This window comes from Lates calcarifer, linkage group LG4 (genome assembly GCF_001640805.2).
Source record: "Lates calcarifer isolate ASB-BC8 linkage group LG4, TLL_Latcal_v3, whole genome shotgun sequence".
NCBI lineage: Eukaryota > Metazoa > Chordata > Actinopteri > Centropomidae > Lates > Lates calcarifer.
Genome location: NC_066836.1, coordinates 23,619,600 through 23,636,514, shown reverse-complemented (window position 1 = coordinate 23,636,514; position 16,915 = coordinate 23,619,600). Strand labels below are relative to the sequence as shown.

The window sequence follows — 16,915 nt, the reverse complement described above, 5'->3', positions numbered from 1 at the left end:
TTATTTTTCGATCAGTTATGTTAATGATTAGAAATTAACATTGTACTGAATTAATAAGACTGTATAGAAACTCTTTCACAAGTAATGTATGTCACAGAGGTCCTGATTGGTTTCATTACTACCTGTTTTGCGATTGACACTGTTGTTTTGTAGATCATTTTATTTATACTTCTTATTTTGGTGTTTACACATTACCAACACAAGGACAAAGAGTTGTTATTGCCTGACCAGCACTATTTAACAGCTTTGTTTTCACTGTATAAGGTGAACAACATCAGGAATAGTAAATTGATGTGACATAGTCATTTCTCTGATTTAGTGGCTGTGTTAAAACTTCAGGGGGAAATGATATACACATCATGGTGTATAATTTGATCCCAGTTTTCCAAAATTTCCAATGAATCAAACAGCCTAAGCACCTTGGAAGAACTACTCCTAAAAACTCCAGCAATCATTCACACAGCTGAATCTGCTCGTTTTGAATATTCCCATTTACCCCGGCTGTCTCTCTAAAAGCAAAGAGTTATTTTTGCCTGGCATAAAGGGGACAACACATAAATGCACTCAACACTCCCACCACCCGACTGTACAGTCATTAGTGACACACTGAGAAAGATGTTTAACAAAAGCAATAGAGTTGGACTATCATTTCACATTAACACAACAAAGGCAGAAATCCATTGAAAAGGCCACAGAGAAGCTGAGTAGCAGTAGAGCTCACTGAAGCCAGTGAGAGGATACTGACAAGGTTAAGACATATGAAAGATAAGTGACATGTAATCTTCACTATCTATGACTACTGAAGGCTACGGCTTGAAAAGGCCTTTTATCAAGATGTGTGTTTACACAGTGAGAGAAGTGAATTATTTGTGAATGTACTTTCACTGATGTTTCGTGTAATGATGAGGACAATACTGAATACCTCCTTTCTGCACAACTTCTCTGTCGTTCTGTCTCAGGAATTAAAACGTGTTTAATTGTTTAAGCTTCTGCTGTCCTTCACCTCTGTCTCTCCTGACAGAAGCCCGATGCCCTTTTCTTTAAAGCAGTGCTGTTTATTCCTGTTCTATCAATGGATCACATGACTATGTGTCATGTGAAAGGTTTTTATCATAGAAATGGAATTATCATTGCTTGTTACCCATAATGCTCCAGAACCATTTCCCATTTTCAGGTTCCAGCAAGAAACAGTAATACTGTGCTATGAAAAAGAAAAAAGTGACCCCACCGGTGTCCCTGTGTCCCCCACAAGAGAAGTGGTTGCTGCCAGTTTTGAACATAGAAATGCACTGACAATCAATTTGTAGACAAGCTGTGAATACTTTAAAGATACCAGATTTTAAAAATATAAAACTCAACGTGTGAACACTGACTGATAACACATGAATTGGTCACCTTGGTCACAGTTCTCAAATTTGGAATATTTTTTCTGAAAATCTGAGGAATTTTGAAAAAATGGGATTGGCTGAATTTTCATTTTTTATGTTCCCAAGAGTGTAAATTCAGCGACTGATGAATACTTGATAAAATGAAAATATAAGTGGGCAGAAAAATTCAGAATGTTTACTCAAGCTCATCAGACACTTCAGTCTCAGTTTAAAGTGTCTATTGTTAAATTTCATTTGGTTTGGATCCAATTTAAATATTTAATCATCAGGTTTAACAGTTAAAGTTAGAAAGGTCTTCACCCTGTTCACAGAATGCAGTGTGAGAACATCTTCCTCTCTTGTGTGGCAGCTTTTCAGAGAGACAAATGGTCTTGGCTTTAAATAAACATTTCCCTCAAAAATCAAGACTGACCACTGACTTAATGGTTGTAGCATCTGAAAAACACCATCCAAATACTGCTTTTGTGCATGTAAAAACTGCACTGGATCAATAAATCCATACACATTCATGTTGAAGGATATGGAAGAAACGCTTACACAGCAATTACAACACTGAAAGGAAATGTGCTTTTATCTTCCCACACAGAGCAATGTCAGTGTCTTGCTGCAACAAGCAAAAATAATGTTCTTTTTTATCTGAGCTACTTTCCATACAAATACAACCCATTTCATTCTGGTGACATGGCATGGCAACATTTTGTTCACACTAGATCAATGTCACATTTTCAGGGCTCAGGAAGACTTTGAGACAATATAGAATGAGAAAGCATTTCTTTGAGGCTGCTCATCCAGGGGAAACACACATGGTCTTGAATGGACTTATTAAAATGACTAATTAAAAGAATAATCATGTAATTGTGCTTATTGTGTACTGGCCTTGCAGTACTTGATTTGAGGGATAAGCCACCATATCAGTTCACATTTTCAGCACTAGGGTGCAGCCCTGACATACAACAGTGGTTTTCAACCAGCAGTCATCACACGACATGACTATGGTTACACAGTCACCAGTGTGGCTGAAGTCCTACATTTCAATGAAACTGCCTTGTTCCATTTAATTAAAGCATACACCAAAATTATTCTTGTATTATGTTTTATTAAGACATTCAATCTTGACACAATTGGACCGAACTACACTACAGCATTAAACACGTTCTCAAACAGTATTTCAGCTACCAGTTATTTCAGTAAGCCACTGCTGTTGTTCAAGCCTTAAAATGATGAATCACAAAGCACCGCTGCTAATTCTTCCCGTCTCTCTCTCCCTTGCTTGTCTCTGTCTTGCTCTGTGTCTGTACTGCATTAGTTCCATTAACTTGGTGTTTTATGAAAAGGCTTTAATTGAATCAGATGAAGAACACACAGGAGACTGATTGATTCTGGCTGGACGCCTTCACTCTGTTTTTAAACGAGCCATCACTCCATTATCATGCTGTGAAAGAGGCTGGAACCTTCGAGTTTTCCGGTTCAAAGGGATTTCCCCCCCTCACCTAGATATTTTAGTGTGTGTTTGAGTGTGTGTAAAGTCACCAAAATGCTCCTAAAAAGCACTGTTGTATTGGCCTATGCTCAAGTCCTATAGAGGCAGATTAATATCACGTCCACATTCACTTTCAGTGCAGTCTTCGTTGTCTCAGTGTAATCAGTGTAACTCAAAAAATGACATAAACAGCCACCTATGACATTTTCCTAGTTCCACTATCTTGGTTGTTGTGTATCAACTTTTCAGGAGTCAAACAACAGATGCATGCATCTGCAGTGTCTAAAAGGAAAGCCTTGACATACGGTTTCTGAAAGATGCTTGATATTTTTCCATCACAAAACAGTTTGAAGTCTCCAAGGAAAAATAAAAGATTCAACAGTTGACCATCATAACTGACTGCACCTCTGTTTTTGCATGTTTTGGCTTTACTGCAAACAGTACCACATTTTATAATTTATAATGTACCTATCCTTTCAGGCATCGTGGGATTCATAGAATTCAATTGAAAGAAAAGATATATTAGGTAGTAAGTAGCGGTAGTGTAGTATTTTGTATTGTAGTAGCATTTTTGTCACGTAGGATGAATATGCAAATATGTCTAATCTTTACCTAAAGAAACTTCAAAAGGTATTCATGTGTATACATAGTGGAAAACAGTAATTCACAGGAATGTAGTTTGTGGGCTGGAGAGCAGCTACACCGAAAAATCTGATTATGTCCTGCAACACTGCTCAGTCCCCAGCAGGCTAATTATGTGTGATTATCAGACTGGTTACTGAATTGGAAAGATTCCAAATAATCTGTTATGCTTCCTCTTTTATCTAGAGGAGCTTTTTAACATGTTGACAGAATGTCACTGTGCAAATATCAGTGAAACTTCTGACAGTTATTTAAATCTATCAGCAGTTGATCTTGTGCATCATCTGCTCAAAGGGCTTAACTGTACAAGTGCAGTCATTACATCTGAAAGTAAACAGAGCAGACTGATACAATAGTGATTAGTCGTGCTAAGATTACAGAAGGCTAATGGAATGATGTTTAGGGTATTGATATTGGTTTATTCAGGGGGTGGGGGTAGTGGCTAAAAATAGAAAGAGTTTAAATCAATGAATATAACTTAATTTTAATCAGGTTCATTTAAAAACTTTTGAGAAAAAATGAAAGCATATTAAAAATGTATTGAATTATGTCTCATGACCCTTGACCTTCACAGGTTACATTTATGTTGATCTGCCAGGTACTACTGTCTAACAGCCGACTGAGCTGTCTTCCCAATGTAATACTCGGGAGCAAAAGGGTATTACCAAAAGGTGATAATGCACTCTTTCACAATTATGGTTCCCATTAAAATTTATAAATGAATCACTACCACCACATTAGACTTGATGATTTCATATCAACACCAGTTAGTGTGTTAGTGTATTTTTAGTTTCATTATTTTGCATCACATAATACATACATCATTTCAATATAAATCATGGGGCCAAGCCTGAGAAGTACAAGACACAAAAATATAATATATAAACTTGTATAATATTAAATAGTATTTTTTTTACAGGGTTAAGACACATTTATCCTCACCATCACTCAGTTACTGTTGTCAGCCAAATCAACCAGAAGCCTTCTTACTCCTCTTGATGATATTGCTGAGATCTCAGGGCAAGTGGTTTATCTGAGGCTGCCATACATCCATAAAGCTGTTGCCACTTCCCTTTAACTTGGCTCTAAACCTCTCCACTGGAGAAGAATTTTCACCACTGAGTTACAGTAGGAGGTTTTAAATAAATCAATTAAATAGATGACATTTTCTAGCCAAAAAATAACTTTGCCTAACAGCCTGAACCTTCATATGTCCATGATTCTGTTTTTAGGTGGCCGCCCTGATACAAACTGGTCTGAGTATTTACAAATTCTGTGTTATTAATTTTGTACCAATCTCTTTAGTTAAGCATGACCTGAACTTTCTTCGTCTTCTTTTTGGACAACTCCAAAAGCAATGTATACAGTATATGTCCCAGCTGTTAATTTATATTTAAGACACAATGGTGATCTACTATCTTTTGTTCCTAACATGAGGTGACCTGTGTTGTCTGAGAAATAGAGATTGGGTTGGCCCAAATACACCCCTCCCAAGAATCTTCAGTATAAACACTCTGAAGGTCTCCATTGTCATTTAACAAGCCTTTCAATATTATGATTTTTACTTGTGATTTAATTATGATTTATTTACTTACAATTTATACCTCTGATTTTTTTACTCTGCAAGCTGCAAGAAATATGAGATAAAACTGTTATTTAATGTGAAATTAATTATGAATTTATCGATTGGTCCAGCAGGGTTGCATCCTGTGTTAGCTTGACATTTGTCCTGGTATATATTTTTATATTTTATATATTTTAACATAAAGTGTTCTGAACTTGTCTAGAGGATATGAGAACATTATTAGCATTAAACTGTCACTCAGTCCTTCTCCACACCAGGAACAAAATACAGCACTTTAATACCAGGTGGGAAGTCCTTATTATTCATGAGTGCTGTCGGGTGTGAAAGGTACTTTTTTTCCATCTTTATTTGGATACAGTGGAGATTTTTCGATTGCCACATTTCAACCATTTGGCTATGAAAAGGTACTTGGTACTTGGGATGGGACAATAATCCAAAGGGAGCACATCCTCAAGTGGGTCCACTCTTCCCACTCATGAATAAGTCTATTGTGACTGTTATAATATATAGTATTAGGAAATGCAAGAATTCTGCGTTTTGGTAACTATAAGGTTTTCATTCTTAATCTGATCAAATGAACTTTGTAGTTCTTAGTCTCTGCTATCTCCTTAGGGATATGACAAGATCTGCATAGGATACAGGACTGGGATAACACATTTATTTTTTATTAAATGTATTCTACCCTTCATGAATTCAGCAAATCCATCTGATAAGATTGCTCTTAATGCCTTAATATGCTGTGTGAAATTTTATTTCAATAATTTCCTAACATTTCAGGTTATGGTAATGCTCAAGTACAAGAATCCTGAAGTAGGAAAATGGAAAGTCAGGCAGATTTGGTATATTCTTACCATGTCCAAGTGGCAAAGCCATTGATTAATGAAAGTTAATTTTATATCCAGGGCAGGACACAAAGGTTTTAATAACTGACACTGCAGCTGATATGGATTCTTCAGGGTTGGTGATAAACAGCAAAACATCATCAGCATATAACGATATTCTTATATGGGATAGATCTTATTTGGAAACCTGCTGTACTGCCATGACTTCTAATGGTCTCTGCCAGAAATTGTTTTTATTTTAAATACTAAGCAAACAAGTGTTGCAAAATATTCATACTTAAAATTGAAGTCTAGAGGAAAACAAAGGCTGGACACATCTGGTTGATGCTAATAGGTCACATGTTTGCATGTCCTTGGTTATACCTAAATATATTCAGAGACTGAGTTTGTTGTATAGCTAAGGAGTAAGACTACCTGCTGCTGCTCAATACTGCACAACAGCAACGTATGCATGAGCAGTTTATGGAGAAATTTTAGCATTCCAGAACAACAGCCATATTTTTCCAGCAAAGGCAATGAAGCAAGTCACACACCTGTCTAAGCTGTTGTAGGAAGCATTCATAGAACGTGTAAAACAGACCTGTCAATCATAATTCTACAACCTACTTTAAATGACATCTGTGTGCATCAAGTGCAACACAAAAATAAACTCCACAATATATTCAAATATGCTGAGACTCAATCTTTACAACTAGAAAAGAGATGATTGAATTAAAGCTACTAGAGAGCTCCACAAATCACATGCAAGGCTCCACAACTTGTAGCCAGCACAATACTGCTAGAATTCCATGGCCTTTTCAATTTATAGGCTTATATGAGTTGATATGAGATGACATGCCCAAAAACATGGTGAGACTGTTATTAAAGGCAGTTAGGATTCATACAGCAGTCTTACCCAGTTTAGAACAGCAACGGAGGCCAACGTGATATTTCCTCTCTAATCTCCCCTCCTTTGTCTTCACAAACAGTGATAAATGTTCATGACCTTCAGGTGACAATCACAGCGCCTCTCCGCCTCTGTCGCCTCCATCTCCTACCTCTCCTGATGCATTGCTGTGTTAGTGTGTGTGTGTGCCTGTACATGTGTGTGTGTTTGTGTATGTGTTGCCACCTTGCAGACAGCCACTGAGACCTCTGACAACTCCCAGAGGACCAATTAGAGGTGAAAAAAGGAGAATGTCAGCCACCAAGCAGCTTGTGTGTGTGTGTGTGTGTGTGTGTGTGTGTGAGACAAGTACAAACCCAGCCACCCCTTTCCATCAGAATAGACCAGCCATCTGAAGGCAGCCAACAGCATCCACACCGCCTGTCCAGTTTTAACTCAGACACTCTCACTGTCTCTGCTTCACACACACACACACACACACACCACACAAACACACACATTCTGACAAATACACACTCAGACCCGTCAGAGAGTCCAGTCCCTGGTAGTTGAGGGTGTGAAGTCTCATTATGAATAAACCATAAACGAGGTGCAGGAGCTGCACCTTGACTTTCGACTCTTGACTACAAGTTTTTAAAGAGTGAACTTTTTCAACTTTTTCTTTTTTGTTATCCACATGACATCGCCATGAATCATTCTCTTAATATAGACCAGACAGTCAGGTGGTCAGTTAGCCAATATCAGTCAATGTATGTATGTCTTCCTAATCCACTTACCAGCCAGTCAGTCTGTCATCTTATTAGATATTCACAGTGAGGGAACCCAGCCATTCAGTAACCCAATTTTTGGCTTGGTGTATGTAAACATCACAACTGGGTTATGATTATGAGAAACCCAGAAAACTGTCATTTTAAAATACAGCACAATGGCATAGAAGCCATCTTCCTGCTTTCGCTTCCTGCATCCTCTATTACTACTACCATTGCTACGACTAGAAATATTTATTGAATTTCTATCCTAGTATGTAATTTTATGTATGCAATATTGATCTACTATCTTCTATCATGGTCAATTCTTTGGGAATTCAATTGAGGCACTATAACAAAATCTCTGATGTTGACAAATGCTGATTACTTCACAGTACATATCATCATATCACCCAACCCTAGTGGAGACAACCCCAGACTTAATTCTGGGGTTGTCAGCTAAATGTCATGGCAGTCCATGCAATAGTTGTCCATTTTCACTCTGGACCACAGCTGAATCCTGGAGTTACAGATTAAGTGCTCCGTGCTCTGCATTGGACTTAAAACACACAAAGTGTAGCTGTTATTTTAAGACAGAGGCAGCACTTTGCATATCATCTTTTGACCATTCATTTAGTTAGTGGGAGGAAGATTTTTTGATACATTTACAGTTAGTTAGGGATAATGTTTTTGTACTCTCATACAAAGTTTACCTTGCTATATGAGTAGACACTAAAGGTCAGCCTGAAAGACTTGTCTTTGAGAATCTCTGAAGTGTGTGTGCTGTGCTGCCCCTGACACACTGAGTTTAGTTTTAGTTTTGTCAGTAAACTTTCAGTTCTTGATCATGATTACAAAACCTAAAATGTTTTCCAAATTGTTTCGACACAAACATATAGAATATTTTTCAAAGAAAGTCCTTCAGAGTTCATTTTTTTCTGAAATAGTTCAGTTCCTCCCACTTATTCCGGAATTGGGTTGCGGTGGCAACACGCTAAGCAGGGCATTCCAAGTGTCTCTCTACCTGGCAACGTTTTCAAGCTCTTCCTGGGGGGATCCCAAGGCATTCTCAGGCCAGAATAGATATATAGTCTCTCCAATGTGTCCTGGGTCTATGCTGGGGTCTCCTCCCAGTTAGGCAGAAGATCTCCAAAGGGAGTCTCCCAGGAAGCATCCTAACCAGATGCCCGGACCACCTCAACTGGCTCCTTTTGACATGAAGGAGCAGGGGCTCTACTCCGAGCTCAATCCGGATGTCCAGGCTTCTATCTATCGGAACGTACATCGACTGGTAAATTGAAAGCTTTGCCTTTCGACTCAGCTCCCATGGTCCAGTACAGTGACCGCATTACTGTTGACACCTGTCAATCTCACGCTCCATCCTTCTGTCACTCATGAACAAGACCCTGAGATACTTAAACTCCTTCGCTTGAGGCAACAACTCTCCCCCCACCTGGAGGGAACAATCCACTGTTTTCCAGCTAAGAACCATGGCCTCAGACTTGGAGGTGCTGACCCTCATTCCCACTGCTTCACACTCAGCTGCAAACTGCCCCAGCGCATGCTAAAGGTCATGGTCTGATGAGGCAAACAAGATCACATCGTTTGCAAAAAGCAGAGATGCTATTCTGAGGTTCCCAAACCAGACACACTCCTCATCTCAGCTGCGCCCTGAGATCCTGTCCATGAATACCACAAACATGACCAGAGACAAGGGACAGCCCTGACGCAGTCCAACACCCACCGGGAACGTGTTTGACTTTGTGCCGAGAGTGTGTACACAGCTCTCACTTTGGTTGTACAAGGACCGGATGGCTCGCATCAGTACAACTCCTGCAGTAGCCCCCACAGGATCCCTCAGTGGATGATAGGCCTTTTCCAAGTCTACAAAACACATGTAGACCGGCTGGTCAAATTCCCATGACTCCCACAGCAATCCTGCAAGAGTGAAAAGCTGGTCCACTGTTCCGCGGCTAGGACAAAATCCGCATTGTTGGAACACTTTTGGGGGGGGGCTCCCATGAACCTGGGAGCTATGTTGTCCGGGGCAATAGTCCCTGGTAGGATCTCCCAAGGCAAACTGGTCCTGGGGAGGGGCCAGACTAAGAGCAATTTTGGTGGGGGGGTTTGAGTGCCCCTGTGAACCTCGGAGATATGTTGTCCTGAGCAATAGGTCCTGGTAGCGGCAAACTATCAAGGCAAACTGGTCCTGGGGGAGGGGCCAGACTAAGAGCGGTTCAAAATAATGTGATGGTCCAGTCATTGTTTAAATGGTCACTTCCCAGAAAACTATCCAGTTATTTTGGTTGTTGGTTTAGATAGCAAAATCAAATGTTGAAATGCCATCAGCTGTTGACATTTATCCATGCATGTTAACCAGTGACCTAAAATACAGCTGCCAATGGACACATTACATCTTATTAAAACCATATTACAGGTGAGCCACTCCTGGCCAGGCAAGGTGAAAGGGAGATGCTACATGCCATTTACTGATTCATTCATGGACATATTGATTGGTAATAGTTGGTTTTCTTACATGGACATACAGTCAAACAACTACAGTAGAGCAGTGCACACTACTACTACTACAAAATTAAAGGACCAAGCAACAGCATGTCAGACATTACACATACTTGACTGGTTAATTTTAAGGAATCTGTAATACTGATTCAGATGAATGAAAATTAATGACGTATGCAATGCCCATCCACTGTTTTCCTTGGACTGCACCTGATACACTAGCTATTCAGCATTCACTGTGTCCGGGTAGTCAGTTAATCCCAAACCTAGACAGGCTTTACAGTCCCTTTGTTACAAAGCAGAGATCAATAATATCAGCACATCAATATACACACAGACACACACACACAGGGGCAGTGATCTTTGTGTATGAAGGGCAGCTAGTGTGTAGACAATGCGTGGTCCACAGGCCATCACATAGCATCCTCACTCTGTTGTTAACACTCCTGCTGTGATCAAGACTCTTTTTGTCATCACCCAGCTCTCTGATGCTTCAAAATACAACAAAAAATCTAAAATCAACACATCAGTTCTTTTGTTAAAAAAAAACACCATAGAGGGCAGTGCAAAAGTCCTAAAGCAAAGACCTGCAACTCTCATGAGTCCACATTAGTTTGAGTAGCATGGTCCCGTGATGTTTTGTGAGAGAACAAAGAAGTTTCAAATAAAAATAATATAATGGGTCCACAGAGCTGACAGAAATACCATTTCCAGCCTGGAATATGTCTCCCTCACGCTGTTTTGCCAAAGAGGTAGAGCAGGAAATGTAGCAATTGGGCCATGGAAATTTGCATGCGAAGGCAAACACTTTCAACTGCTTATGTTGAACTTAACCTTAACCAAAGGTCAGATCACATTAATATGAAGCTTCAGCAGTCTCTGTTAGACTACCCAAATGGGTATTATCCAGAGTTATGGTATTTTTTAGTGTGAAATGTTAGTGGTGCCACAGTGTTTTTTCGCTGAGTCAGACATAAGCAGTAAACCTGTGAAGATACTCGATTTAAGATACTTTTCTTACCTAAAATTTTACTATATGATAATAGCACAAACCCGTTAATATCAAACTCCTGTGTTTCTCCTCCTGTCCAGAAGTGTTGGCTATTTGTTTGGGCATGAGACACATACTCTGAATGTTCTTTATACAGTACATGTCCAAAAAGTGCTCCTTAAATCCTCAAATAATACCTGCACAATAATACTGGTGATCAGTGATTGATCGGTATCAAATTCCAAATGTTGTTTGAAATAACAATAACCTTTAAAGAGTATTACTATAGGACAACTATTTATGTAATCAATCTATCTATGCAAAAACACCATTTACCCATAGAAAGCATGTCCATATTTACAAATACTACTTCAGATAGGGAAGAGCAGCTTTTTCTTTCTCTACCTTGTAACCTTTTAATTATAATTCTTTGGAAATATGGAGTTGTGTGTAAACCATAGACTGACTGCATTATTATTTCATTTTGGTACATCAGAGTATGTTTTTTAGTGTGAAAGAAAACACAATCGCCCACTTAAAAGTAATATCAAGAAGGCATAGAAGTCCCATTTGTGTCACTGTTTCTTTTCACCTGAAGGTAATTTCTGCTTAAGTCTGCAGTACTAATAAAGGTTTGATGTATCACTATTAGAAGCTCTGAAATGACCACTGCTGCTTCAATTATCTAGAAGAAATAGTGTTTTATATGTGTGGGAAATTACATTAAAACTTTCACTTATAAAGTTACAAGGCAGAACATTAAAAACTGGTTTCATCTATTTGCTGCTGCTGAGAACAGAGAGAAAGAGACAACTGCCTCATTGTTTTTAATATTGAATGTTCAACCGGACCATTATGGCATTAAAGCATCAGTGCACACAGATAGTCAAAGACAGTTCAAATAAATGGCATACTGGTAATTTATAATCATTGACTTTTTATGATATGGTTCTGCTTTGACCAGTGTCACTGATTTATAATATTTATTTGAATAACTGGGTTTATTTTGTACAAGCAGAAATACTGCAACTAATTGGAATACTGTCCTCCTCTGTCTCTGTTAAAAATGATGATGATTCTGGCTAGAGAATGTCTTTCATTTTACTTAAGAATAATATCACAGGGAAATTGCTCTATGATAATTGTCATTTTACTAAATGCATGCTCCTAACATTTTTCAGATGTGATTGTTATAAACAACTTATAAAATCAGAAAATTGTATTTTACAGTATTTTACAACACTATATTCCTGCTCTTGTACTAAGCTATATTGCCAGAAGTGATGGATACCGAACTACAAGCAAGAATATTAGTGTTAACAAATCTCCCACAACATATGAATGCACAACACTGTCTGTCAGCTGAGAAAAGCCCGAAGAAGACTTTTAAAACTAAATGTAGAGACACAAATTGTGACTGCATGGCATCCTGGACTACTGAAGACACTGGTTGGGAAAATAAACACAGCAGATTTTTCTAGCACAGAGAACGACTGCTCTTTCACAGTATGATTATTGACTATTGGTACATGGACTTAATTCTGGTACATTTACTTTGTCTGAGTGGAGTGTTTCATCCTTAAGCCTCAACACTTTTCTAGTGGTAAAATAATTATTTGTCCTTGCAGGCATGAACTGTCCATCCATTCAAATGCTGTCACACCTTACAAACAAATCTCTTTCATTCCACAATTATTGAGGCCACTGTGCTCCTGGGAACACTCAAAGCTTTAGAAGCTCTTATTCTCATCTAACTCACTACAATGTTATCGGTCTACAGAGAGGGCCTTTGGTTTTATGTCTTGGTTTTTGTGCTGACATACAGTGTGAATTGTAGGATCTTACATACACAAGTGTGCCTTTGTAAACTATGTCCAGTCATTTCAGTCTGCCACAGGTGGACACCAATCAAGTTCTGAACACTTACTATACACTAATATACTAATAATTAAAGCAAACAGGAACCATCTGACCACAGTTTGTGTGACAGCAAAGGGTCTGAATACATTTGGAAATGAGGGATCTTTGCAAAAAATCTAAAAATGCAGTTTGTCATTACAAGCTAGTGAAATCTACAACAGAATAAAACATGGGGTTTGAATACTGTATGAAGCCACTGTAAATAGGCAATATAATGCTAACACAGTGCCTAACAACTTGATAACATGGTAATATGTCAAATGCTCAAATGCTGTCAGAAAAAAATCAGCAACATGTTGAAAGGTCACCAAAGTCTGCCTCTTCCTCGTATCTCAATGTGCCTGTCAAAAAGCTGCCCACAACCCAAGTGGAAAAAAAATCAAATGCAGCTACATCAAAGCTGATATGTCAAAGCTGTAAATCAACTGTATTGCAATGTATTATCTGTGGGATGATTCATTTGAATCTAAAAATTTTACAAACATGGAAGCTTTCAATGGTTTTGATACACATTCATTTAGCTCATGCTAGACAAAACCACTGTTCAACAAAACCACATCACCATGACGAGTTCAGCCCAGGTTTTGAGGTCAGTCTGTGTTTTAGGAAATCAATGAACGTGTTGATGGGGTTGCTCACAATGTGACAGCAAGGTTAGTAGCTGGAATCAGTCAACTGGCACTTATACCTCCTTTCAAGGCAGCTACTGGGATTGTAAAATGTGTTTGAATGTGGTTTTATTTAGAACTGTTTGCAATCAGTGTCTCTACCCAAAGCGTACAGTTTCTTAAAAATCTGCAGACCCTCCATTTCCTGCCTGTCCCCCTCTGGTGCAAACATGTAATGGGTGTGTGGGGGTGGGGCTGTATATGCAAAAGCTCTCAACCGTGTGTGTGTGTCCATTAAATGACCCAGATATGTGGTATTTAGTGTAGTACTTTGGACAATACAGAGAGAATGGATATTAAGATCTTAATTGCATGCAAACTAAACAACATCCAGGCTTTGATGTGAATGGGACACAAACATTTGATCTAAAGTCAGCTTTTAGTTGAGTGAAATGGTTCACAGAAACTGACAAAGCACACAACAGGACATGCACATGGTGGGTCATGTAATCCCTGCCCCCTATGCTTGACCTGAGCACACACACATACACACTAACGCACTCACTGGGTGACCCATTCCCAGCAATTACAAAGTCCCAACCAGCCTAATCCCCCATGCAACCTGAGCTGCTTTAATCGTAACAAAGGAGAGATAATAGATGTTGAAATGTGTGTGTGTGTGTGTGTGTGTGTGTGTGATGGTTTTGCTATCCATCCAAGACCAAGTCCACATTCTACACCTTTGCAGAGAATAAAGTCTAATCATTATGTCTCAGTCTGTATTGTTTGACATATAAGCAGCAACATCATCAAAAGGATATATTTCACAGTGTGCATGTGTGTGTGTGTGTGTGTGTGTGTGTGTGTGTTTGTGAGAGCTCTGATGACTGCTGCCATGTGCATCAACAACAATTAGTGATGGATAGTGTTGTTGGTACCAGATGGTACTTTAGGATTTACAGTGTTATGTAACCACAGAGAGAGCTTGGGGAGGGGGGGGGTCAGCAGGACTGACGAAGATGAGAGACCTGACACATCATGAGCAGCTTTTATCACACACCAGCAGACCCAAAACACAGCAGGGAACAGTTTGGAAAATCATTGACCTGAAATCCTGTAAGGTGACGTCACAGTGTATTCCTCTGCAGGGGAGGAGCAGACACTTTCAGATCTCACTAGGGCTGCAACTAATGATTATTTTTTTTATTATTGATTAATCTCTCTCTCGTTTGTTTCCTTTAATCAATAACAAAAATTTTTTTGTGGAAGACATGACCTAGATGTCCTCAAAGATTTCTATTGTCCTGAGTGCATCTTCAGGTTGCTCGTTTTACCTGAACACCAAAAATATTCAGTTTACCACATGATAAAACAACAGAGACAAGCAGTGAGAAGGTGGAAGTAGCAGTATTTTTGCTTTTTAAGTGACCTAATAACTGGCACCAGAAGGAATTATCAATTGTTGTAGCTAGATTTTACTCAAGAGTTCCCAGAGCAGTGGTCACCCCATCACCAGAATTACCATGTGAAATCTACTTCATATAGTGGCAGTAACTGGAGATTTACATGAAGATCTTGTCTGTAGATAAAAGAAACCTTAAGATCATTGGTCACAATGGCACTGATAACAAGACAATTTCAGATTGAAATCATGTTTCAATGAAGTCACCTCAATCAGATGTGCACAGTGCTGCTGCTCCAGATTTGCGACCAAAAGTTACTCCAAATTTACTGACCAAAGCATTTAACAGTGTAAAAATACACTTGCCACTGCTCTCACGACCACACACACACCTTTGGAATTTCTGTTCTACAATTTCTTCTTTCGTAAGGACCAGCATATACAATGACAATAATGATATGTGCGACAACTGTGACATGAATTTGCACCACTGATATTGCAAATGATCTTGATGGTGAACAGAACAATCCAAAATAAAGGAGGCTATCATATAAACTGTCTGCATCATCGAGATTTACAAAGCCCTGCTCTGCTGAATGATAAACACCACCACTAAAGCTTTTCTTTCCGATTTTGCCACAAATTCTTCTCCTCATCTGTCCCTCGTGAATGATGTGGGTTTATGTAACAGGTGAAAACAAATACAAGTCTGTAAGTATTTGGACAGTTACATACTTTGCGTTCTTTAGACTCCGTGCTCCAGCACATTCACTTTGAAATAAAATAATGGATACTACATTATAGTGGCAGGTTTATATCAAAATAGAAATAACTGTGTGGGAGATACAGCCCTTGTGTCTCATAATGTTAAGTAACTGGACAGACACAGCTGAAGTCCAACACAATCATCATATCTAATATTTGTGTTCTTTGCAGTCAATGACAGGCTGAAGTCTTTCTGTCTTCTGTGGTGATGCTCTCCCAGGCCTTCACTGCAGCCCTCTCAGCTCTTGCCTGTCATAGGGTCTCATGACCCAAGTGGAATGCAGCCCAATTGGATCAGATCAGGTAATGAGTTGAGGATATTCCACGTCTTCACACTGAAAAGCTCTCTGGTTGCTTTGGCTGTATTATAGCTGTATGTAGTATTTTCATACCACCATGTTTGACAGATGAGGAGTCTCAACTAATTTCATTGTAATATGCAATGACAATAAAGACTTTCTGATTCTGATGATCTGAGGTGGTGGCTTTGGGTCATGAGCTGTTCCTTTTCTTCTCTTCTCTTCTTTGAGTTGATTTTTATTTTGTCAGTCCATAGAACTTTGTTACACAACTCTATCAGTTTCTTTTTGTTGTTCTTTTTGCAGCCTGGCCTTTCTGTTTGAGTCTTACTGGGGGTTTGCATCTTGTGGTGATTCCTCCGAGGTTCTGGTTATGGAGCCCTCTCTTTCTCGTTGACAAGGAAACATGTTCGCCTACATCCTAGAGAGCATTTTTGACTTGCTGTGCAGTTATAAAAAGGTTTTTACTCACGATGAAAGTGATCTTCTGCTCATCCACAAAACCTGTGCTTCTCAGTTCATCAGTTTGCCATTTTATAGTGTTCCAAACCTGACTTTTTTTAGAGAGAGAATCCAACAGTGGAATTTAGCAAACCAGCTCTCTGCTAAGTTATCCCAGGTAGAAGATATTCCAATTAAAGCTGAGACTTTGCATTTTAATTATATATATATATATATATATATATATATATATATATATATGTTTTTTTTTTTTTTTTTCAAATTGAATGTACTGAAGCTCAGAAACTGAAAAAAACAATATTTATTATCTGGACAGTATTTTGTCCTTGCAAGTCATACAATTTATTCCAGTTAAACTTCACATGCTCCACATCTGTTG

General features: G+C 38.8%; 1 protein-coding gene across 1 annotated transcript in view; it reads right to left on the bottom strand.

The window, feature by feature from the left end:
- LOC108885330 (cadherin-6-like) overlaps positions 1-16,915 on the bottom strand; it is a 67,280-nt gene that overhangs the window by 41,038 nt on the left and 9,327 nt on the right.